At 39.3% G+C, this 25,123-nt stretch overlaps 1 pseudogene; it reads left to right on the plus strand.

Annotated features, from left to right (window-relative positions):
* The first annotated feature begins 8 nt into the window (after positions 1-8).
* LOC122747875 lies at positions 9-19,182 on the plus strand (annotated as a pseudogene).
* Positions 19,183-25,123: the final 5,941 nt, after the last annotated feature.

The following is a 25,123-nucleotide window of genomic DNA, read 5'->3' on the forward strand; positions in this document are numbered from 1 at the left end:
CCGGGACCATGAAAACAGGAAATGATGTTTCGAAGCGGGAAATAGCCTCTCGTCTTTTGTCACGTGACCTGGGGAGGTGTCTAGGAGGACGGGCCTCCTTCCCCGCCTCCCAGCCTGTCTCCGGGAGGGTGAAAGGTCTCGAGACTGGAAGCCCAGTTGCTAGGAGTCGGGATGTGTAGGAGAAAGGGCAAGGGAGGAAAACCGAACGGTTTCTTGTACCCCCGAGAGTGACCTTTGCCCTAGAAATGAATGACTCCCGGGGGGGGGGCGGGGGGAGCTGATGCCTAAAGTCAGGGAGGAGGCCTTGAGCGCGCCCCCTGCCGGCAGGACAAATGCCAGCGCTCCTTAAACTCTCCATCCCTGGAAGCGCAAGTCCTCCCGCTGCAGAATTGAGAAGGAATTACGTGGTCCCGATTCTCAGGAAAAAGAGCAGCTTCCGTAAAGTGCGAGGCACGAGGCGCAGGGCGATGCCTGGGGACATTCCAGAGGAGTTCTGAAAGGGATAGCTGTTGAGCCGAGTGATTAGAAAGACCCCCCCTGCCTCCCACCCTGGCAGCCCCCAAAGCCCCCCCCCCCCCCCCCCCCCCCCCCCCCCCCCCCCCCCGGCCCTTCTCAAGAGCAGAATGTGTTAGCACCGAGCCTACAACCTGTGATGGAAAAATCTCAAGAGAGTCCTAACAGAGAAGGGGGTGAGGCAGAGCTAGGAAGTGGTTCTTAGGAGATGGATGATGGAGGAAGAAGAAATCCCAAAACCTAAATCTGTAGTAGCACTGAGGGGGTACTCCTAATTAAAAAAAAAAAGTATGTACGCAGGATTTGTTGGGCACGTAGATGCTAGTAAATCAACTACCGAGTAAGAATCACTGTATTTGACTGGGATAGCTGACAAAAGAACACTTGGAAAATATGAGAGAAAAACTAAAGCAAAAAAGAGAAACTTGATACTTCTCATGGCCTAGGATATAAATCAAGAAGGAGACATTGTTAAAAGAGTACAAGAGGTGGGACAGGTAAGTGGCACAGTGGATAAAGCACCGGCCCTGGATTCAGGAGGACCTGAGTTCAAATCCAGCCTCAGACACTTGACACTTACTAGCTGTGTGACCCTGGACAAGTCACTTAACCCTTATTGCCCTCCCCCCAAAACAAACAAAAAAAGAGTACAAGAGGGCTGTGCCTATTTGGAAACAGAAAAGAAGCACTTCACAGTTCTGGATGCCTCTGAGCCCAAGAGTTTTGTCCCCAATATGACTAGTAGTGTTTCTCAAGTTCTAGCTGCACTAGTAATAATCTCTGACCAGAAAGCTTAGTTCAAAAATAGATTTTTAGGGGCAGCTAGGTGGCCCAGCGGATAGAGCACCAGCCCTGGAGTCAGGAGGACCTGAGTTCAAATCTGACCCCAGACACTTAACACACTAGCTGTGTGACCCTAGGCAAGTCACTTAACCCCAATTGCCTCACCAAAAAAAAAAAAAAAGAAAGAAAAGAGATTTTTAAAAGGACAGACAAAAGAAAGTGCCATATTAGTAAAAAACAAAAAAAAAACCCAGCAGGTATAAAACACCTAATAGTGCTTATTTGATATGAATGATCCGTGGCAGCTAGGTGGTACAGTGGATAAAGCACTGGCCCTGGATTCAGGAGGACCTGAGTTCAAACCTGGCCTCAGACACATAACACTAGCTGTGTGACACTGGGCAAGTCACTTAACCCTCATTGCTCCTCAGAAAAAAAAAGACAAATAATATGAATGATCCAACAGTAATTTGGAATAATGAAAGATATGAAGAATGTAAAAGAAAAAAAAGTTGGTGTTGTGTTTGAGAAAAAGTTGCCTTCAGTCACAAAAAGAATATTCATTTGATGGCTTCCAAACCTTAAAAAGAAACGAGATTTTTGTCCTTAACATATTAAGTTACCATTCATTCCATATATGGAAAATTTTTCAAACTTCAACAGATCAGTTGATGGACCAATTACCCTGACAGTTGTGGAGAAATGCAAAAATATGGGCACTGTGGCCTTGGGAAAGCTGAAATTTAAAGGGAATAAATATAGCCTCACACTTAGGTTAAAAAAAAGGTCTTTAAAAGCACCCTGATTCACCAGATATAGTCTACCAGGCCTGTGTGCAGAGAGACTTTCTCCTATTTCTCAAGTGTCTTGAAGTGTGTCTTAATGCAACTCAAAAGCATATTTGCTTTTCTGGCTGCTATATTACTCAGCTGACTCTTACCCATCTTGCAGTGCCCTGAAACATCCATATCTTTTTCAGATAAACAGTTTTCTAATCATACCAGGAGTAGCTAGGTGGTGTAATGGATAGAGTGCCAGGCCTGAATTCAGGAAAATTCATCCTCCTGAGTTCAAATCTAACCTCAAACACTAGCTGTGTGAACCAGGCAAGTCACTTAATCCTGTTTGCCTCAGTTTCCTTATCTGTAAAATGAGCCAGGGAAGGAAATGGCAAACCATTCTGGTATCTCTGCCACAAAACCCCCAAATGGGACCATGAAGAGTTGGACATGTCTGAAAAATGACTGAACAGCAACAAACCATGTCTTCCTATGTATCTAAAGTCTTTTGTTCAACCCAAGTTTAAGGGATCCCCTCTGTTTTCCAATGTGTTAACTTTCCTTCCCAACATTGCATCATTTATAAATTTGATAAGTATGCCATTTTTGTATTTCTGACTATTTTTGGAATCCAGGCATGTAAGTAATTGCAAATCTAACTGTATTTATTGTCTAGTCATTTGTAGTATTGTCTCCACCTTTTCAATGGGAATAGTATGAGATGCTTCCTCAAAAATGCTTCTTTGGAAGTTGAGGGGGTACCCATCAATTGGGCAATGGCTGGACAAGTTGTGGTATATGAATACAATGGAATACTATTGTGCTGTAAGAAATGATGAGCAGGAGGAGTTCAGAGAAACCTGGAGGGTCTTGCATGAGCTGATGATGAGTGAGATGAGCAGAACCAGAAGAACATTGTACACAGTATCATCAACATTGAGTGTTGACCTACTGTGATGGACTATATTCTTCTCACCAATGCAATGGTACAGAAGAGTTCCAGGGAACTCATGATAGAAGAGGATCTCCAAATCCAAGAAAAAAAAAAAAAAGAACTGTGGAGTATAGATGCTTATTGAACCATACTATTTATTTTGTTTTGGGTGCTGTTTTTTTTTTTTTTGAGGTTTTGCATCACTGCTCTGATTTTTTCTCTTGTAACAGGATTAATACAGAAATAGGATTAATGTTATTATGTGTGTATATCTATATGTATATGTATAGAGATATATAGATATAACCTATATCAAATAACCTGCTGTCTAGGGGAGGGGGGAGGGAGGGGAGGGAGAAAAATCTGAAATTGTAAAGCTTGTATAAATGAAAGTTGAGAACTATCTTTACATGTGACGGAAAAATAAAATACCTTATATGAAAAAAAAATGCTTCTTTAAAACCAAGATAAATTCTGTCTCTAGCATCTCCATGATCTCACAGTTTAGTAACCTTGTGGAAAAGGGAAATGGTTCAGCTCTCATTTCTTGGCTTGATGAGGTGACACTGGCTCTTTGGGACCAATGTTTCTGTTTTTGAATGGCCACTTACCATCTCTTTGATAATCATCTCTAACAGTGACACGTATAGCCATTAATAAAATGGATCAAATGGCTGCCTCTGGCCAAAATGACAGCTCCTGAACAAAAGCTCTTCTTTTATAGGTTTTGAGGAGTACAAAACAAAGAACAGAACAGGATTTGTGATATTATGGGGTTGAATACATTACTGGTTACATAAGTGACGCATGGGAGACAATATGATTGGGTGGGAATGGGAGCTAGCAACAACTCCCCACTTTTCCTCCTGTGACTAACTTGTGTTCATTGTTTGAGTCCACCTGCAAGATTTTTCCCCCTGGGGCAATGAGGGTTAAGTGACTTGGCCAGGGTCACACAGCTAGTAAGTGTCAAGTGTCTGAGGCTGGATTTGAACTCCGGTCCTCCTGAATCCAGGGCTGATGCTTTATCCACTGTGCCACCTAGCTGCCCCCACCACCTGCAAGATTAAAAGATAATTGGCCAGATTTCTTTGGATAGCAAACCAGACATACTTAAAGCTTGGTAAAGATACCAGAGCAGACTCCCTGGTGTCTACCTGCACCCCCAACTGATAGCAGGATTCCTTGAGGCAATAGAACAGTCATTAGCAAGAGAACTGAATTAATTCATTGTAGGCCTCCTTGATTTCTAAACTAAGTTCAGAGACAAAGAACTATGACTTAAGAAGATACAGAACAAAATCAATTAACTATAAATGGGATGGGGGCAGCTAGGTGGCGCAGTGGATAAAGCACCATTCCTGGATTCAGGAGGACCTGAGTTCAAATCTGGCCTCAGACACTTGACATTTACTAGCTGTGTGACCCCGGGAAAGTCACTTAACCCCCATTGCCCTACAAAAAACAAACAAACAAACAAACAAAAAACTATAAATGGGATCAATAAAAAAGATATTTGATCTTAATCATTTCACAACCAAGATGTCAGTTGGCACTTTTTCCAAGTCCCTCGGGCTCACAACCAAGGTTTCATGCTCTACTTCTCCCTAACTCTCAACCTCATATCCAATCTGTTGCCAAAGTCTGTAGACTTTACTTTTGCAACCTCTCTCAAATATGATCACTTCTCTCCTCTAATACTGCCACCACCCCCTAACATAGTGATATCATTTTGGCCCTCTTTTTAAGGATGAAGGACAACAACCAACTGCCACCAATCTAGATCAGGCCCTCATCACTTCCTTCTCACCTGAGTTATTGCCTACCTCAAGTCTCTCCCTACTCTAATTCACCCTCTATTTATCCACTAAAATGATTTTCCTAAAGAATAAGTCTGACCATGTTAACAATGTTCCTCTACTCTCACTCAATAAACAACAGTGGCTCCCCATTGCCTCCAGGATCAAATACAAAGTTTTCTGTTTGGCATTCAAAGCCCTTTATGAACTACCCCCTGCCTACCTTTCCAGTCTTTTTACACCATACTTCTCATCACATAATCTTAAATCTAGTAATACTGGCTTCCTTGCTGTTCCCCAAACAAAACACTCTATGCCTTGGCTCTGGGCAGTTTCACTTGATTCCACCCTCTTCCCCCCTCCCCATCCCCCATGCCTGTAGTGCTCTCCTTCCTCATCAATACCTACTATCTTCCCTGACTTTCTTTAAGTCCCAACTAAAGTCCCATCTACAGGAAGCCTTTATCAACCACCACTAATTGTAGTGCTATCTCTCTTTTATCCTATACATAGCTTTTTAATATCTGTCTTTCCCCATTGACTGTGAAATCCTTGAGAGCATGTACTGGCTTTTGCCTCTTTTTGTATCCCAAGTACTTAGCATACTGCCAGCACATCATTTAGTAGGCACTTAATGTGTGTTGATTGCTATTTGCTTATTTATCTTCTTTTTCCCAATTACATGTAAAGATAATTTTCAACATTCATTTTTGTAAGATTTTGAGTCCCAAATTTTTCTCCCTCTCTCCCTAGCCCTCTTCCCAACACAGCAAGCAATCTGATGTAAGTTATATATGTATAATCATCTTAAACATATTTCCACATTAGCCATGTTGTGAAAGAAGAAGCAGAACAAAAGGGAAAAGCTATGAAAATTAAAAGGACAACAAAAGTGAAAATTGTATGCTCCAAACTGCATTCAGATTCCATCATTCTTTCTCTGGATGTGGATAGCATTTTCCATCATGAATCTTTTGGAATTGTCTTGGATCATTGTATTGCTGAGAAGAGCTAAATCCAGGGGCAGCTAGGTGGCTCAATGGATAAAGCACCGGCCCTGGATTCAGAAGGACCTGAGTTCAAATCTGGCCTCAGAAACTTGACACTTACTAGCTGTGTGACTCTGAGCAAGTCACTTAACCCTCATTGCCCCAGAAAAAATAAAAAGAAGAGCTAAGTCTATCATAGTACACAATGTTGCTGTTACTATATACAATGTTCTTCTGGATCTGTGCACTTCACATGGCATCAGTTCATGTAAATCTTTTTTTATTTTTGGCTGGACAATGAGGGTTAAGTGACTTTCCCAGGGTCACACAGCTAGTTAGTGTCAAGTGTCTGAGGCTGGATTTGAACTCAGGTCCTCCTGAATCCAGGGCCGGTGCTTATCCACTGCGCCACCTAGCTGCCCCCCAGTTCATGTAAATCTTAACAAGTTTTTCTGAAATCTGCCTGCTTATCATTTCCTATAGAACATTTGTATTCCATAACATTCATATACTACAACTTGTTCAGCCATTCACCAGTTGATGGGTATTCCCTCAATTTCCAATTCTTGGCCACCACAAAAAGAGCTACTATAAAAATTTTTGTACATGTGGATCCTTTTTCCTTTTTATGATCTCTTTTGGATACAGACTTAATTGTCCTATTTCTGGATCAAAGGGTATGCACAGTTTTATTGCCCTTTGGGCATAGTTCCAAATTGCTCTTCAGAATGGTTAGAGTTCACAACTCCACCAACAATGCATTAATGTTCCAATTTTTCCACATATCCTCCAACATTTGTCATTTTCCTTTTCTGTCATATTAACTAATCTGATATGTGTGAGGTGGTACCTCAGAATTGTTCTAATTTGCATTTCTCTAATTAATAGTGAATTAGAACATTTTTTCATGATTGTAGATAGCTTTAATTTTTCCATCTGAAAACTGCCTCTTCATTTCCTTTGACCTTTTATCAGTTGTGGAATGACTTGTATTCTTATAAATTTAACTCAGTTTTCTGAATATTTGAAAATGAGGCCTTTGTCAGAAACATTGGCTGTAAAAATTGTTTTCCATCTTTTTGCTTTCCTTCTAATTTGGGTTGCATTGGTTTTGTTTGTGCAAAACCTTTTAAATTTAATGTAATAAAAATTATTCATTTGACATCTCATAATGCTCTCTATCTCCTGTTTGTTCATACATTCTTCCCTTCTTCCTAGATCTGACAGGTAAACTATTCCTTGCTCTTCTAAATTACTTATGATATCACCCTTTATTTCTCAATAATGTACCCATTTTGACCTTATTTTGGTATGTGGTGTGAGATGTTGATCTATGCCTAGTTTAGTTTCTGCCATACTAGTTACTGCCAACTATCCAGTTTTCCCAGAAGTTTTTGTCAAATAGTGAGTTCTTATCCCAGAAGCAGGAGTCTTTGAATTTATCAAACAGCAGATTACTATAGTTACTGTGTCTTATTTACCTAATCTATTCCACTTATCCACCACTCTATTTCTTAGCCAGTACTAAATAGTTTTGATGAACACTGCTTTATAATATAGTTTGAGATTTGGTATTACTAGGCCACCTTTCTTTTTATTTTTTCCATTAATTCCCTTGATATTCTTGCTAGTATAATAAAAATGACAATTCTACCTAAATTAATTTACTTATTCAGTACCATATCAATCAAACTACCAAATAATTATTTCATAGAGCTAGAACAAGTAACAAAATTTATCTTGAAGAACAAATGGTCAAGAATATAATTTTTATTATATTGGCTTGGCCTACCCATGAGCAACTGATACTTTTCCAGTTGTTTAAATCTGATTATATTTGTGTGAAAAGTATTTTGTAATTGTATTCTTATAGTTCCTGGGTTTGTCTTGGCAAGTAGACTCCCAAATATTTTATATTGTCTACAATTCTTTTAAATAGAATTTATATTTCTGCCTCTCACTGCTGGACTTCATGCTTGCTTATCTTCTATATCAACTTCTTAACTACTTCTCTGTCACTTCAAGTGTAAAGGTCATTCTCCTTGGCAAAGAGAAGCAAAAGAAGAGCTAAGCAATTCTGTCATTGCTCAGTTATTCCATCCATCCTCAAGCCAAAGTTCCATCCTCTCATTTTCTCCCAATAGCGTTTGAAACATCTTTAGAAATTGTCTTTATTAACAATACTGACCTATTATATATTCCCTTTCTACAGTCTTCTATACATCCTGATCTTCTGTATATTACTACTGTGAGATTAAAATTGGATATTAGATCATAAATCTACCCTACTTAACCTTTCCCTTAATTTATCTCCCAGACTAGTAAATGGAAGAAGCTTCTGGTTTTCTAGATAGAGCTTTTATTGTATGGTAGTCACAAGGTGATGTTGATTAGAAGGATAGGAAAGTAGAAATACAATACAAATCGTCTTAAGTCTAGGCTTAGTCTATATTCCGTATAAAACTCACCAAAAACCGAAGGCCACCTTTGGGGAGAGAGACCGAGTCAAGCGCGTGCTGTTAACCGAGAGCCGGGCCAAGTCAAACTCCAGTCCGCGTCTGTCTGTGCAGTGCAGCCAGGAGACCAGCGGAGCAGGAAAAAAGGCCCCACTTCCGTTCTCTCCTTGCCTTTTAAGCTCGCACTCCGGAAGTCGAGTGCTCAGCAGGCAATCTGGCCTGCGTCGCAGGCGGACTGGTGTGCGTAGCTCATGTTGTTGGTCTCCTCCCCAAAAGGGTGGTCCTAAAAAAAAACTGGCATCTCTCCATTATCTAACCGACTGTTAAAACTTTTTACCACACTACACAGCTGTTAGTGTGGAGCCCTTAAAGACTGGTCAGGTGTCAAAGATCCCCAAGGCCATCTACTGCATGAAGGAAGTTCAGAAGCATGAAGAAGCAATGCTGTGGCTCAGACCTTGGATACAAAGTAGAGTCTTCCCTCCAATGTCTAGTCCAGCCTACTTTTGAATAATTAGGGCAGAAGTCCCAGAATAAAGGAGAACCTACAATTCTGCTCCTCTATGCCAGCCAGAAGAGCTTACAAGTTGGCCAATAGGAAGGGTCCAGCAGCAGTTTACTTTTGCACAGACTCAAACCCAGGTCAGAAAATTATAAAGTTCAGAACAGGAGGGCAAAAATGAAATTCTCCCCTGCATCAGACCATTTTGGGAACACTGAAAACTTTTAGGCTTCTATCTTTCCCCTGAAATCCTGTAATAAGACAACACTTAGTACTGCAAGAAAGCAGCTACAAGAACAACCCAAACATTACCTCCAGAAGTGCTGCAGAGCTCAGTTCTAACATCAAGTCTGAAGTCAGGAAGTAGGCTGGAAGAATGAGCAAATAAAAAAAGAACCTCACCATAAGCTTTTATGGTAGCAGGGACACTCAAGACATAAATGTAAAAGACTGACTCATATCTGCAAGCATTGCCTCAGAAAAACACATTGGGCTCAACTAAAATTCCTGGAAGAGTTGAAGCAATAGTTAAACATTTTTATAAATTGAATGAGAGTGCTTGAGGGGGAAAATGGAAAAGAAATGAGAGCTATGTAAGAAAGAATCAAGGAATTAACAGCTTGGAACAGGAGATACAAACCTTCCCCAAGCAAACAAAAAAAATCTCTAGAAATTGAAAAAGACAAAATAAAAGTCCATGTCTTCACAAGTCAATAACTACTATTAAAAAATCAAAAGGCTAAAAAGAGATAAAAGAAAATGTAATGTATCTCATAGTAAAAACTACTGTCATGGACAACAGCACAAGGAAAACTAAGTATCACTGGACTATCTGAATGCCATAACCCCCCAAAAACCCAAACCCTAGACATAAGATTTCAAAAAAATCTTAAAACTTCCCAGATATCTTAGAAGTAGAGGACAAAATGAAAATAGAGAAACCACAGATCACTTCTTAAAAGAAATCTCCCAATGAAAATTCCCAGGATACATCATAGCCAAAATACAAAGCTTTCAGGTCAATGACAAAAAATAAAATAATAATAGTACAAGCAGCCAGAAAGAAACAATTCCAGTACCAAGGAGCCACAGTTAAAATCCCACCCAATTTGGCAGCACCCACTATTAAAACACAAAGACCTTGAAATGTGATATGCCAGAAGGCAAATGACATGGTCTTATAGTCAAGAGTAATTTACCCAATAAAACTGAATATGTGGGGGGAGGGGCGAGGATGCGTAGGAGGATGACCTTTAATGAAAGGACTTCCAAGCATTCCTAATGAAAAGACCAGAAGTGCAGAGAAACTTTGAAGTTCAAACACAAGAGTGAAGAGAAACATAAAAAAACACAACTAAACAAAAATGAACTAGCATTAAGGACTAAAAGAAAGGATAAAGCACACGTTCAAATACAGGGATATTATGGATGTGTTCCCTCTGATCTATATTGGGGCTCATAGAGGGACTCTAAATAGAAAAGGCCTGGGAGTGGTTCTGTTAATGTCTTGATGGTTTTAAGAAATGAATGAAAAGAAGGGAAGAAGAATACACTAAGATGGGTGGGTGGAAAAGAAGGAACACATTCAAGGAAAACATGGCCCTTGACTTAGAAAAGACAGCGAACATCATTACGTTAAAACCTTCAGGATCTCCTTCAAGTTGTCCTCACTGAAAATTTTTTATCTTGTCTATTCATAACAAAATTTGCCTGATGCAATGTTTATCAGTTTTAGCATCCTACAGGCCCTTTGCTGACACAGAGAAAGGCAACCATTCTATAGGTGTTCCTGTCCAATTGGCTATGAAGGGAGCAGGGAGGAAGATTCCCAAACATGTTTTTTTCCACTTTTGTTTTTCGCTTGGATGCAAAGACACTGCTGGAGATGCACTCAGTAGGGATAGTCCCCAGAGCTCCTCATGCTTCAGGTAACTTGGTTATTCTCTGTCCTTCTTAGGGAAAGAATGGTGGTAGTGAGGAGATGTGTGAGATCTTATTGCTAAATTGAAGTCATTTAGATAAGCTTTGACATAGATGTGGTGGGTACAACTTAGATCCTATTTCTTGAACAAAACTCTGTACAGTTGACTTTGCAAAGAAATCTCTCCTCTCCAATTTCATCCATCAAAATAGTGATCCTTCCAGGGGTATAAGGCCCTCCATGAAGTATTTCCTTATGACTCTAGTAGGAAGGGATTTCCCCTTATTTGAAATTCCTTGAGCTCAGTACATCACTCATGTGCCATGTATTCTTCACTACCTTTTGTTTCAGTTATGTGTGCATGCCGAGGTGGTACAGTGGATAGAGCATTGTACCTGGAGTCTTGAAGAACTGTATGCAAATCCTTTTTCATACATATTAGCTGAGTGACACCAGGCAACTTACTTGACCTCTTTTTGTCTAAATTTATTCATCTGTAAAAGGTTCAGTCATTTTTAGTCATGTTTGACTCTGATTCCATTCTGGGTTTTCTTAGCAAAGACACCAGATTGGCATTTTCTTCTCCAGTTTATTTTGTAGATGAGGAAACTGAAGCAAATAGAGTTAAGTGACTTGCCCTGGATTCAGGAGGACCTCATTGCGAAGGAGGAGGAGGAGGAGGAGGAGGAGGAGGAGGAGGAGGAGGAGGAGGAGGATGATTCAGGAGGTCCTAATAAGCAATTTTCCAATGAAATGTGTGGTTTTGGATAAGCTCTGATCCTCTGTTGCCTCATATGATTTCCTGGGAAGGTATGTCTGAAGTAATTATGAGATATTTTTCTGTAATAAATGTTGGGTGAAGATAGTTCTATTCATGGTAAACAATATGGGTGATGCTTAAGGGCAGGGCTCCTCTCTCCCACATGAAAGTGATTTCACATGATTTCACTGGTATAGGACATTCTTCTGAGAAGACACTTCATTCTTTCAATGTGTTTCATCAAGGAAACACCCCGTGTTTCCTGAAGAAACAAAGGGGGGACTCATGGTTGCCAAAATGTGTAATTTACAATTCTACATGTGGGTTCTAATCTGTCCCCCCAGTTTTGGGGGGAAACTGACTAAAATAACTGATAAACGAGTTTAGGTTTTTTTTAAGGGTTTATTGAAAGATAGTAAAAGAAAGAGAAAGATTGAGAACAGATTTTTCTTATAGCCTGAAATCCTTGCCTTCATAAAACTCCCCTGCGAAAGTCCTGCCACTACGCTGATCTCTCACAGCCAAATAGGAAGCCCAATTCTGCCAGCCTCCAATTCCTCCTTCCTGTTCCCGTCCCAGAAATGGGAGGCCCCTCAACTTGATTGGCTGGTAGCCTTGATAGACAGTACCCATAAGCAAACATCACTTCCTGACACCAAGGACCTTGACTCCATGGCTTCTCCTCATGGTGAAGCTTTTCTACAGTAAGTCTCCAGCAGGTGGCATCATTACAATCATTACAAATGCAAGTCATCTCCTTCTCTGAAACTTAATGTCTTAGTATAATTACTCATTGCATTGATCCAACTTCTTATATATTTTCAGTAAGTTTTCTTTACATAGTATTTGGGTTTTTTTTGTTTTTTTAAAGTGGGGCAATGAGGGTTAAGTGACTTGCCCAGGGTCACAGAGCTAGTAAGTGTCAAGTGTCTGAAACTGGATTTGAACTCAGGTCCTCCTGTATCCAGGGCTGGTGCTTTATTCACTGTACCAACTTACTGCCCCCTTCTTTACATAGTATTGCTATTGTTTCCTTTTTCACTGTAACAATTCCTTTTTATCCTTTCTTTCAGCATAATAATATTCTTTTATATTCATATACCCTAATTTCTTTGATCACTCCCTAATTAAGGTGCTCCCTCTTTATTTCCACCTCTTTGCCACTCCAAACACAGCAACTCTAAATACTTTTGTATATATACTCTATCTTCCATTATTGCTACAAAATCTCTCTTCACTTGAGGTTCTCTCAAGCCATAGCCACTATCTTTCCAAATTCTTCTTTCCTCAATCAGTTTAAGGCTCAATTCATATTCTTTCTTTTCATCTCCAACTCCTACCTTCATGCTAAGTGATGTAGAAATATTTTATTAACTTGACTAATTTATATATAACTCCTTAAAAATTAGAATTAGGCAATAAACTCTGCTTTGATTATTTAGTTAAGAGGCTTCTTAATCTTTTGCTTATCAATTTTGGGAGTGGAGCAGTGTGGTGGAACTTTATAAATGGCCCACATTAAATTAATAGCAGTCAGATAGCCAGTTAGTCAAAAGTCCCCAGATTAGTCCTCCACAGATTAGTCCCCCCAAATTAGTTAGTTATTTTCCAAGTTAGTTCTTTTTCCTATGCTAAATTTCACCTTTTCTTCTATTTTTTCAGTTTTTTTACTTAGTTAAATTGTTTCTTGATGCTTCATGGAATCATTACCTTTCACTTGCCTATTTCTAATTTTTAAGGAGTTATATTCTTCAATGAGGTTTTGTACCTCTTGTACCAAGATATTAATTCTCTTTTTATAATTTTCTTGCACCAGTCTCATTTATTTCCCTCATTTTCTTCTAGCATTCATTTGATTTGTAAAATCATTTTTGCTCCTTTTAATATCTTTCTTTAGCTCTTCTAAGAATTCTTGTTGGGGTTCTGTCCAATCTGCAGTTTTCTTTGAGGCTTTGCTTATAGATGTTTTTAAGTCATTATTTCCTGAGTTTGGGTCTTGAGCTTCCCTATCTCCATAAAACTTTTATTGTCAGATTATTTGTTGTTGTTTGCTTATTTTTCCAACTTAATTTCTTGACTTTAGACTTCATGTTACAATTGAGCTTTGCTCATCTCTGGAGAAGATGGCTTGCCTGAGCTTTTATGGATGGATCTGGGGACATATAGGTTTTTACTGTTTCCAAGGTGGTATGATCCAGAGGGAGTTCTAGTCACTATACTTCTGGTCTGCACTCTTGTCCTTACCCAGGTGGAACCTCTCCTTCCTTATGAAGGTAGGTCATCAATCTTCTTCTGCAGGCAGGAACTGGGTAGTGACTGAAGTAGTTGCCAAATGGTGCCCATTCATGTGCCTCTTGCTTCCACAGGGATACTCTGTAATCTCTCTCTAACTAGGAGTTTATTACCTTTAATGCTATTGGCACTGCCTGTACTGAAGCTACTACCATTGATGCTTCTTTGTCCTGCAAGCCCCACAACTTGTTCTGCTTCTCCAAAGCATCACCACCCAACCCCAAACCCAGTGTTTGTAGGCAGACTTTTCTGTGCTTCTAAACTGTTCTGGACTGGAAAAATGAGATGCCACAACTATTTTGGGTTATCCCACTAAGAATTTGATTTGAGGCATTTTAAAAGTTATTTGGAGATTTGGGAGAGCTCCACAAAAATGTTCAAGTCCTTCCACCCTCTTTCCTTCCAATTCCCTTATATTCTTTTTTTTTTTTTGATGGGGCAATGAAGGTTAAGTGACTTGCCCAAGGTCACACAGCTAGTTAAGTGTCGAGTGTCTGAGACTGGATTTGAACTCAGGTCCTCCTGAATCCAGAGCCAGTGCTTTATCCATTGTGCCACCTAGCTGCCCCCTTCCCTTATATTCTTAATGCATCCTAGTGCAGGCCCCCTCCTCTTCTTTCTGAACTATTGCAATAACCTACTAGAGATTCCACCTGTCATAAATCTCTCCCCTCTCCAGTCCATCCTCCATTCAGCTGTAAAGTGATTTTTCCTGAAGTGTAGGTCTGATCATCATTCTGATATTGAATAAACTCCAATGGCTCCCTATCACCTCAAGGTTCAAATACAATATTTTCAGTTTAGTATACAAAGTCTTTCATGATCTCTCCTCCCACACCATTCCTGTCTTATTTAATTTTACACCCAAACACACACATATTCTTTGATCCAGTGACACTAGATGTCCCCCATTCCTGGAATACTCTTTCACCTCCTTTCTACCTCCTGGCTTCCCTGACTTTCTTTAAATTCAAACTAAAACCCCACATTTCACAGTAAACCTTTCCCAATCCTTCATGATTCTAATGATTTTGTTCTGTTAAGTATTTACTACTTATCAATATACACCTTAGTTGGGCATATTTGTTTACTTGTTTCCGCCACAAGATTGTGAGCCCCATAAGGGCAAGGCTTGTCTTTTGTCTTTCTTTATAATCTCAGCCCTTAGGACTGTGCCTAGCACATAGTACATTCTTTTTTTTTTTTTTCAGGGCAATGGGGGTTAAGTGACTTGCCCAGGGTCACACAGCTAGTAAGTGTCAAGTGTCTGGGGCCGGATTTGAACTCAGGTACTCCTGAATCCAGGGCCGGTGCTTTATCCACTGTGCCGCCTAGCTGCCCCACATAGTATATTCTTTTTTTTTTTTTGATGATGCATTTTTTTCTTTTTCTTTTTTTAATTTTTTCTTTTATTTTAAAAAAATTAATAAAGTATTTTATTTTTTTCCATTACATGTAAAGATAGTTCTCAACTTTTGTTTATACAATCTTTACAATTTTAGATTTTTCTCCCTCCCTCCCCTCCCTCCCCCCCTCCCCTAGACAGTAGGTAATCTGATATAGGTTATATATATATATATATATATATATATATATATATATAATAACATTAATCCTATTTCTGCATTAGTCATGTTATAAGAGAAAAATCAGAACAATGATGAAAAACCGCAAAATAGAAAAACAACAGCGCCAAAACCAAAAGAAATAGTATGGTTCATTCAGCATCTATACTCCACAGTTCTTTTTTTCCCCTGGATTTGGAGATCCTCTTCTATCATGAGTTCCCTGGAACTCTTCTGTACCATTGCATTGGTGAGAAGAATCTAGTCCATCACAGTAGATCAACACTCAATGTTGATGATACTGTGTACAGTGTTCTTCTGGTTCTGCTCATCTCACTCATCAGCTCATGCAAGACCCTCCAGGTTTCTCTGAACTCTTCCTGCTCATCGTTTCTTACAGCACAATAGTATTCCATTGTATTCATATACCACAACTTGTCCAGCCATTCCCCAATGGATGGGCATCCCCTCAACTTCCAATTCCTTGCCACCACATAAAGAGTGGCTAGAAATATTTTTGTACATGTGGGTCCCTTTCCCCTTTCCATGATTTCTTTGGATTTCATTTCTTTTTTTTTTTTTTGTGGGGCAATAGGGCTTAAGTGGCTTGCCCAGGGTCACACAGCTAGTAAGTGTCAAGTGTCTGAGGCTGGATTTGAACTCAGGTACTCCTGAATCCAGGGCCAGTGCTTTATCCACTGTGCCACCTAGCTGCCCTCCATGATTTCTTTGGGCAAAAGACCCCAAAGTGGTATTGCTGGGTCAAAGGGTATGCACAGCTTTATCGCCCTTTGGGCATAATTCCAAATTGCTCTCCGGAATGGTTAAATCAGTTCACAGCTCCACCAACAATGCGTTAGTGTTCCAATTTTTCCACAAGGGAGCTTTCTTCTTAAACATATTGTACAGAACACATTGTGATTCGGCTCTTAGGCTCACATACAACTCATAGGAACTTCATTGTTTGAGTAACAAACAGGATATTTATGACCAAGTGAAGCACTGAAACCTTCTGAGTTAAAGATGTGTGGCATGAAATATTGATACTCAATTACATATATTGTTGTAATACTGGCAAAATGATATCTATATAAAATTTAAAGTACATTTCTTACACTCTTTCTTCATGTTTCATATTCCCATGGCCTCGTAACTGTCTTACATTCAATAGGAAAGGGTTAGTTAGTCTGGAGGAAAATGTAGTCCTGAGAATATGTGAGATGGAGTGGAGCTAAGGTATACACAGGATGAAAGGATTTTTTTCTTGGAATCAATCTTTTTTTTTTTTTGGCAAGGCAATGAGGGTTAAGTGACTTGCCCAGGGTCACACAGCTGGCAAGTGTCAAGTGTCTGAGGCTGGATTTGAACTCAGGTCCTCCTGAATTCAAGGCCAGTGCTTTTATTCACTGCACCACCTAGCTGCCCCTGGACTCAATCTTTTAGACCAATAAGGGTTTGAAGGACTTAATCCCATGGAGGCCTGTGGCTGACTATTATCACTTCCCCTGACCCCACATGTTAAATTATACAATTTATCCCCAAAGTCTCAAATTATGTAACATATCCCCAAAATCTTAAAATTAAAAGTGCACTAAGATTTTTGATACAATCCATGAAGCTGAACAAGCTCAGACAGATCACTATATTAAAACATTATCATTTGAGGGGCAGCTAGGTGGCACAGTGGATAGAACACCAGCCCTGGAGCCAGGAGTACCTGGGTTCAAATCCGGCCTCAGACACTTAACACTTACTAGCTGTGTGACCCTGGGCAAGTCACTTAACCCCAATTGCCTCACTAAAAAAAAAAAAATTATCATTTGAATTTCCAAAAAAAATCTCATTGACCGTATCAGTTTCATTATGTGAACCAGCCAGGCCATGATGTTCCTTCATTATCTGATTCTATTGTGGATATGATCAGCCTTATGAGGGAAAATATGCCTATTTACAAATACTGCAGTGCAGGTTGTGGAAGAACGGGAGCCATTTGTGCCGCAGATTATACAAAGAATTTGTCAAAAGTTCCAAAAATACTTGAAGAGTTTAATGTATTCAATTTAATACAAGATATGAGAACACAACGGCATTCTGAAGTGCAAAGGAACAGTATGGACTTGTTCATCAAGCAATTGCCCAGTTGTTTGAAAAACAACTTCAAAAATATGAAAAATGCATAGACTGGAAAACTTCTGATATAGTGAATGAAATTAGCAAAGAAAAGATTGTCAGCTCTCTGAACCTTGAAAAACTAGCCTCTGCCCCTCTGAAATCTCCACATTCTTGCAGTTGCCTTGATGAAGGGAATGCTAAAGAAGAAATGCAGCCTCCAGAGCCTTACCCTATACTACCCATCCTGACACCTTCTCCTCCTTCTGCCTATGCTACAGTTACCATGGTATGACAAGATAATGATAGATACCACCCAAATCCTGTGTTGCACATAGTTTTGTTAGAACAGCAGTCAACAGGCCTCAATAAAAATTCTAATAAAACAACAGAATTTCCAGGGAAGAATAAATTAATAGCTGAACATATGGAGAAGCAACAAAACTGAAACCTGAGTTTTGAAATTGAAAAGGTTTCTCTAAAGGAGGGACCAAGAAGTGTTGATGGAAATACTCTTAATAGGGGACATTCAATTAAGATTAAATCTGTTTGGGGGGGCAGCTAGGTGGCACAGTGGATAGAGCACCGGCCCTGGAGTCAGGAGTACCTGAGTTCAAAGCCGGCCTCAGACACTTAACACTTACTAGCTATGTGACCCTGGGCAAGTCGCTTAACCCCAATTGCCTCACTAAAAAAAAAAAAAAAAAGATTAAATCTGTTTGGGGCAGCTAGGTGGTGCAGTAGATAGAGCACCAGCCCTGGAGTTAGGGGTACCTGAGTTCAAATCCAGCCTCAGATGATTGACACTTACTAGTTGTGTGACCCTGGGCAAGTCACTTAACCCCAATTGCCTCACACACACAAAAAAGATTAACTCTGTTTCACCCTGTGACACTGAGAAACTCTCAAAATCATAGGAGCTGAGTTCAGGGGATTTAACTAAAGATGTTTTTCAAAACTCTTGTGTGGACTGTGGCTTATCAACATCTAGCAAAGTCTTAGTAACTACACAAGAAGGAATGCAGAAAAGTTTGTATACGCCACCAAGATCAGGTTGTTTGCCTCTAAGAGAGAAAGGGCATGTTATATGGCCACTATACCTATTACTAATGAGTTTGAGAGCAAAGTCTTAGACAACCAATGTCAGGTTAGTAAAACGATCTCTAACAGCAAGCCCATGTTACAAGTAGAGCCCAGCAGTTTTATGGGTCTTGAGTCAGAGCACTCCTAAGTTTTATTAACCCTCATAACTCTGATGATTGTGACATTGATGAGGGGAACTGTTAGGGAGCCATGCCTCAGAAGGGGACTGGCATTTCAACAGCAAGTGCTACAGTTTCTGCCGCCACTAGCACTGAAAGCATTTCTAGAAAAAGATCACCAATGTCAATTGCTAGACATAACCTACAAATTATAATATGTTTGGGGACTGAAAAAGATGTTGATATTAGCAAAGATTCACTTCCCTAACTAACTAAAAGAAGTGGGTCATTTATTCTTTGTATTAGCAAGTGTTTATAACATACCTATGAGATCTGCTGTTGTGGAAGGAACTTCACATACAAGAATAGCCCAAACAAAAGAAATCTGAAGTCTGGATATCTAGTGAGGATAAAACACTTGATCATACCATAGAGTGATCAGAGACCAATGTCTACTCCCTACTTTAAATAACAAAGATGATATTTCAGAAAGTCCAGCAGAAGTCATAGATATTTGTTTTGATAATTGTTCTGGAAAACCCAAATAACCAAGAGATTCACCATCTGAATGGACATGATGCAGGGAGACAAAGAACACATGAAATTATTCTGGAAAATCCAAGTGACACTGAAAACCAGATTTATAGTATTTCACTCCCCTCCCCCCCAATAAAGAAAAGGTTAGGTTATTGTGGGTGGGGTGGTTGCTAAGAGAGCTGTGCAGATTGTTATCTACAAAGGATACACTTTTTCTAGTACATCCATTTTAAATTTTAAAATTCACAACAGTGAATTTCAGTACTATATTCTAATTTTACTGTGGGGTGGGGATGGGACCCTCTCCTCTGCCTTATTGTACACTCGGGAAAAAGAATTACATGTAGTTTATTTTGTAACTTCAAGTACTGTGTTATTGCCTCACAGTGTGAGACATTAATGTTATACTTAGACACATGCTAACATAGTAATACTTTTATGAGAAATTGGGTTTATGGACTACTCTTTTACTAATATTTTATCATGTGTGTGTTATTTTGCATATGTAAATGGCAAGTTGGTATATAATTTGATATGGTTATGTGAGAAAATAATGGGATTTGGCAGACGCCCAGGGTCTCCACCTGAAGATAGATTTGGAAAAGATTATTTATGTATTTTATATTGTTTAGTTGCCTATTCTAATTTGTCCTGGTTTTCATCTAGTTATAGAGAATCAATAAATGCCTTGGAATAATGACGAATTATCTTAGTTCAATATTTGAGTTCAACTGGAATTAGAAGATTATGAAATTGTTTATGTTTTAGATATTTCACCTTCTGGTCAAAACCAAAACCAATTCTAAAGAAAATAAATGAGATCTACTTTAACCAAAAAATAATGCAAACAGAGTGAGCCTGGAGTATTGTGCTTAGCAGTGAGCGTCTCACAGCTTTATGAAACAAGAATTATCTTGGGCTGTTGTACCTATTTTCAGTTTTTGGAAATAGCAATTATTAGTTGAATCTAAAATGACAAAACCTCCTTTGCTCCCAGCAGATGTAAAGCATTGTGAGAAGCACCCAGAGAATGAGCATCCCAACAAGGAGAGAAATTGCTGCCTCCCCAAGGCTGTCACTTCCCTGGATCCTGTGGAACCTTTGGGGGAAGACTCTGGCCTGTGTGGCTCTTTCCTTATCACTCATGACAGTTCTGATTCTTTGGGTGCTTGGGAAGTTTTGAGACACTCTCATGGTGAAAGCCAATAACTGGGTTCTCAGCTATATTGACCTCATCTCCTTCATCATCTGTTTCCTCTGCTCCTTGTTCTTCCTTGGCCATACCACTGCCGCCACCCGCCTCTTTAGACAAACAACATTTGGGGTTGTCTTCACTGTGGTTGTTTCCTCTATTTTGGCCAAAATCATCATGGTGGTCCTGGCCTTCAGGATTACAATACCAGGGAGCAGGAGCAGTATATGGATACAATGCAGGGCATCCAACTCTGTTGTCTTCATCTGCTCTGGGATGCAAGTGATTCTTTGTGTCGTCTGGTTGGGAACCTCTCCCCCCTTTCCTGACATGGACATACATTCTGAACCTGGCCACATCATCATTAAGTGCAATGAGGGTTCTGATTTTGCCTTCTACTGTGTCCTGGGCTACGTGGGCTGTGGCTTTCCTGGCCAGGAGTCCCCCAACACCTTCAGAGAAGCCAAGCTTATCACATTCAGTATGTTGGTGTTCTGCAGTGTGTGGGTCTCCTTCCTCCCCATATACCAGAGCACCAAAGGGAAGGCCATGGTAGTTGTGGAGATCTTTTCCATCCTGGCTTCCAGTGCTGGATTACTGGGCTGCATCTTTACTCCCAAGTGTTATGTGATTCTACTGAGGCCAGATCTAAATACCCAACAAGGGATAAAGAAGAAAGTGGATTCTAGGGGTAGGAATCATTTTGAATCACTGCAGGCATATTCCTCCCAGAGACAAAATAAGTTTTAAAATTAACCACCACCATCTGTTAAGAAATCGGAGAAATCCCACCTCCTTTGTCCTGACCAGGGTACCAGAATTCCATACCATACTTCCTGGTTGTCCCTGCACTGAATTGGGCAAACAGGACCATCCCCAGACAAAGTAATATCATCTGCCACAAGGTTGGGACTCAAGGATTGATCTTCATCCTCCTTATCACCTGCCTCCTTTAGAAAAATTTTCCAAATCCACTGATACTCCTTCCTAAGTGATTAGCATACTTCTCTGTCCTTTTGCTCTCTCCACCTGATTGATACTGTACCTTTGGCTGCTAAAGAACAATCTGTCCTTTCTTCCACCTCACGGGTTTACTTCCTCATTCCAAGCTAGGTGGTACAGTAAAGTTCTGGTCAGAGTCAGGAAGTCCTGGGTTCAAATTCAGATTCAGGCACTGTGTAACTTTGTGCAAGTCATTTAACCTCTGTTAGTCTGTATTCTCCTCTACTGTCATTTCTCCCAAACTTCATTTTTGAGGCACATCTTATCCAAATGTTATGCCCAATCCAGACTCTTGTATCTGTTTCTACCAACCCTTTCCTCATTCCCTAATAAATGATCTTTCCTTCCTCAATGAATTTTGTGCCAGGCTCACAGTCATCTCTTCCACCTGTACTCCTGCTCTCATGCTGGGGAATTGAAACATACATTTGATTATTTTTAAAATTTCCTCCATCTATTCAAATTCCCTGGCATACTCCCTCCACCCTGCCTCAGCCACACACAGAGATGGTAATATTTTTGAAATTACATTTCTATCACCTACAAATAATTCACTCCTATGTTCTTCGCAATGATAACACAGCAATATTAATAAGAAACAAAAATACTATTTACAACGATATTGAAAGTTTTCAAAAGTTTTCACATGTTAACTCATTTGATCCTCAAAACAATGTGTAAAGTAGATGTCTATTTGACAGATGAGGAAACGCTTACAAAGAGAAGTTAATTGACGTGCCTAGATTCATAGTCTGAAGCAAAATCCCCTCTTGGGTCTTCCTGAATATGTCTGACTCCTTATCCACTGTGTCACTCACCATTTTCATGAGCTTTAAAATTCCTTTTTGACCCTAATCTTTTGTCATTTCATCTTTTTTTCCTATGCATTATAAAATCTCACCCTGCTGTTTTTCCTCACCATGAATTCCAAGCCCTTCATTACTCAGTAATTTCACAAGCCATTGCTCCTATTCTATCTTTTCCTGTCTTCTCAGTCTCATCTCTTGTTTGACCAGTTCAAGTCTACATGATACACTAATCTTTTATGCCTTTGCCCCTTTGTTGTATCACTCATCACACCCTGAAAATGCCAATCCTGGATTAATTCCATAATCTTCTTTCATGTCTGCTGGTCTAGGCTCAAGGAATTCATGAGACTGTGCTAACTTGGTCAACCATAAGATTATATTATCTAATTTGTTCGGTAATATGTCCTCATTATAGTAAGGTAATCCTTCTACTTATTAATATTTGTGTTGCCCATTACAAAGGCTATTCCAAGCCTTTTCTTTTCTCAAGTATTCCATGCAACCCTGTAACCTAACCTTCTCACCTGAGGAACTCACCTCATTGTTCACCAAAAAAGAGGCCATTATCTAAGATAAGCTCCCGTTTCTCTTCTCTTTCCCATCTAAAAGCAATTTAATGTTACTATCTCCTTGGCAATACTAAACCTTCTGTGGAGTTTTATTCCCATTCCTATATAGCGTTTCCAAGAAATCACACTGTTATTCCCACCATGTTTGTAAATTTTAATTTTTCCCTATCTAACTATTCTTTCCCTGATAATTAAAAACACACCTACATCTCCTTTATCCTTGAAAATACTCTTTAGAGCCTACCATTATCACTAGGTATTATCCTGTATCTCTCCTCCCCTTCATAGCTACCCTTCTTGAAATAAAGATATCTTCATCAGAATAATATGAAATAGGATGAAATGAAATAAAAGATTACAAAGGTGAAAGAAAAAGAAAATGACAAATAGTGAAGGGAATGTGGGAAAAATAAGTACACTAAATTCACTGTTGAAGAGTTGTGAACTCATCCAACTATTCTGGAGAATAATTTGAAACTGTGCCCAAAGGGTTATAAAAAGGGTTATAAAACTATGCAAACCCTTTGGCTTAGAAATATTGCACATGTGTGTGTGTGTGTATATATATGTACATATATATATACACACACACACATATATATACACACACACACAATGCATATATACACAATAAACACACATGCACACATATTGTATATGCATGTGTATAGATATATGTATGGACATATACATGTGTGTATATCTACTTATGTATACATGTATATGTGTGTATTAACGTGTGTGTGTATCCCAATCAAATTAAAGGAAAAGGAAAAGGACTCAAATGTACAAAAATATTTATAGCAGCTATTTGTGGTGGCAATGAATTGGAAACTGAGATGATGTCTAGCTATGGGAGAATGGTTGAACAAAGTTATGGTATATGGATATGAAGGTATACTATTGTGCTGTAAGAAATTATGAAAGGGACAGTTTCAGAAAAAAACATGGAAAGACACATATGAACTGATGCAAAATGAAGTGAGAACCAAGAGAGCGAGAAAATAAAGTGAGAACCAAAAGAACTATGATCAATGCAATAATTTACCACAATTCCAAAAGACTTATAATGAAAAAACTATCTTCCTCTAGATACAAAATAGATGGACTCAGAATAGAGATTTAAGCATATTTTTCTTTTTAATTTTTCTTGCTTTCTTGGAACATCACTTCATAGGTATAATGGGTATCATATTGGGTGAAGGAGGGATGGAGGGAATTTGGGATTGAAAATAAAAATCAATTTTTTAAATGTAAAAATTAAAGTTTCTGGTACAAAAAATTACATTCAAATGAAGGTATGTCAGTTCATGAATATGAGTGGAACACTGGTGGGTATCAGCAAGACCAAGGATAATGACTGTCTCTTTTTATAGGTGAGGTGAATTTGAGTAATAAATCATGTAAATTGAGGTATTAGTAATTTATGGCACCAGAGTAAACATCAATAGGCCTTTTAAAATCAAGTGGGGGGGGCAGCTAGGTGGCACAGTGGATAGGGCACCGGCCCTGGAGTCAGGAGGACCTGAGTTCAAATCTGGCCTCAGACACTTAACACTTACTAGCTGTGTGACCCTGGGCAAGTCACTTAACCCCAATTGCCTCACTAAAAAAAAAAATCAAGTAGGACAAGATCAGTAATTAAGATACAGAGGAAAACTCTGGGTCAGTCACCAGATTCAGTTATGAAGGAGAGGAAATGTTCAAGGTGGTGAGAATGTCATTTGATAGCCAGGAAAATATGAATAGGCTGACTGATTTTAGATAATATGAACATCAAAGAGAGAGAGAGGTTGCCAAATGATGGATGTTGACAATGGGGAGAAAAACATATTGTGAAACCCCCACTTCAACAATGACAGAAAGTGTGGCCAGTACTGGAAAGTGTGATGAAAGAAAGAATTTCATCTTGAAAGAAGTAGGTCTCAGTAAGTGCTAGAACATGAAAGAAATGAGAAGGGAAGAGGTTTATGATGAAAAGAAGATTGTTTATTATGCAGCAGGCACTTTGAAAAAATACAGTGGAGGGGGAAATCAAATATTTAATAGGATATTGGTGGGAGTATTGGGATAGATGGGAATAAGGAGATATGTGATAATGTGGATGGGGATCTTATTTAGAAGCCTGGAATTCGGTATAACTAGAACTGTTAAAATAAGAGGGTGATGGTGTCCAAGACATTTCATTAGTCAAGGCAGCACATCAGTGAATAGCAAGATGTCTGCTGAAGGAGGGAGGTGATTAGAAATGTCAATGTCATTCCTCAATCCTGACTTTATGCCTTGGAAAGGGTCCTCATCTGAGGACAGGCACAAATAGGAGGAGGAATTTTGTGAAATTCTGCAATACTAGACAGCAAGCAAGAGCCTTAATGTCCCAGAGCCCCATTGTATTGATATAGTTATCCTT

The sequence above is a fragment of the Dromiciops gliroides genome, chromosome 1 (genome assembly GCF_019393635.1).
Source record: "Dromiciops gliroides isolate mDroGli1 chromosome 1, mDroGli1.pri, whole genome shotgun sequence".
In the NCBI taxonomy this organism is placed as follows: Eukaryota; Metazoa; Chordata; class Mammalia; order Microbiotheria; family Microbiotheriidae; genus Dromiciops; species Dromiciops gliroides.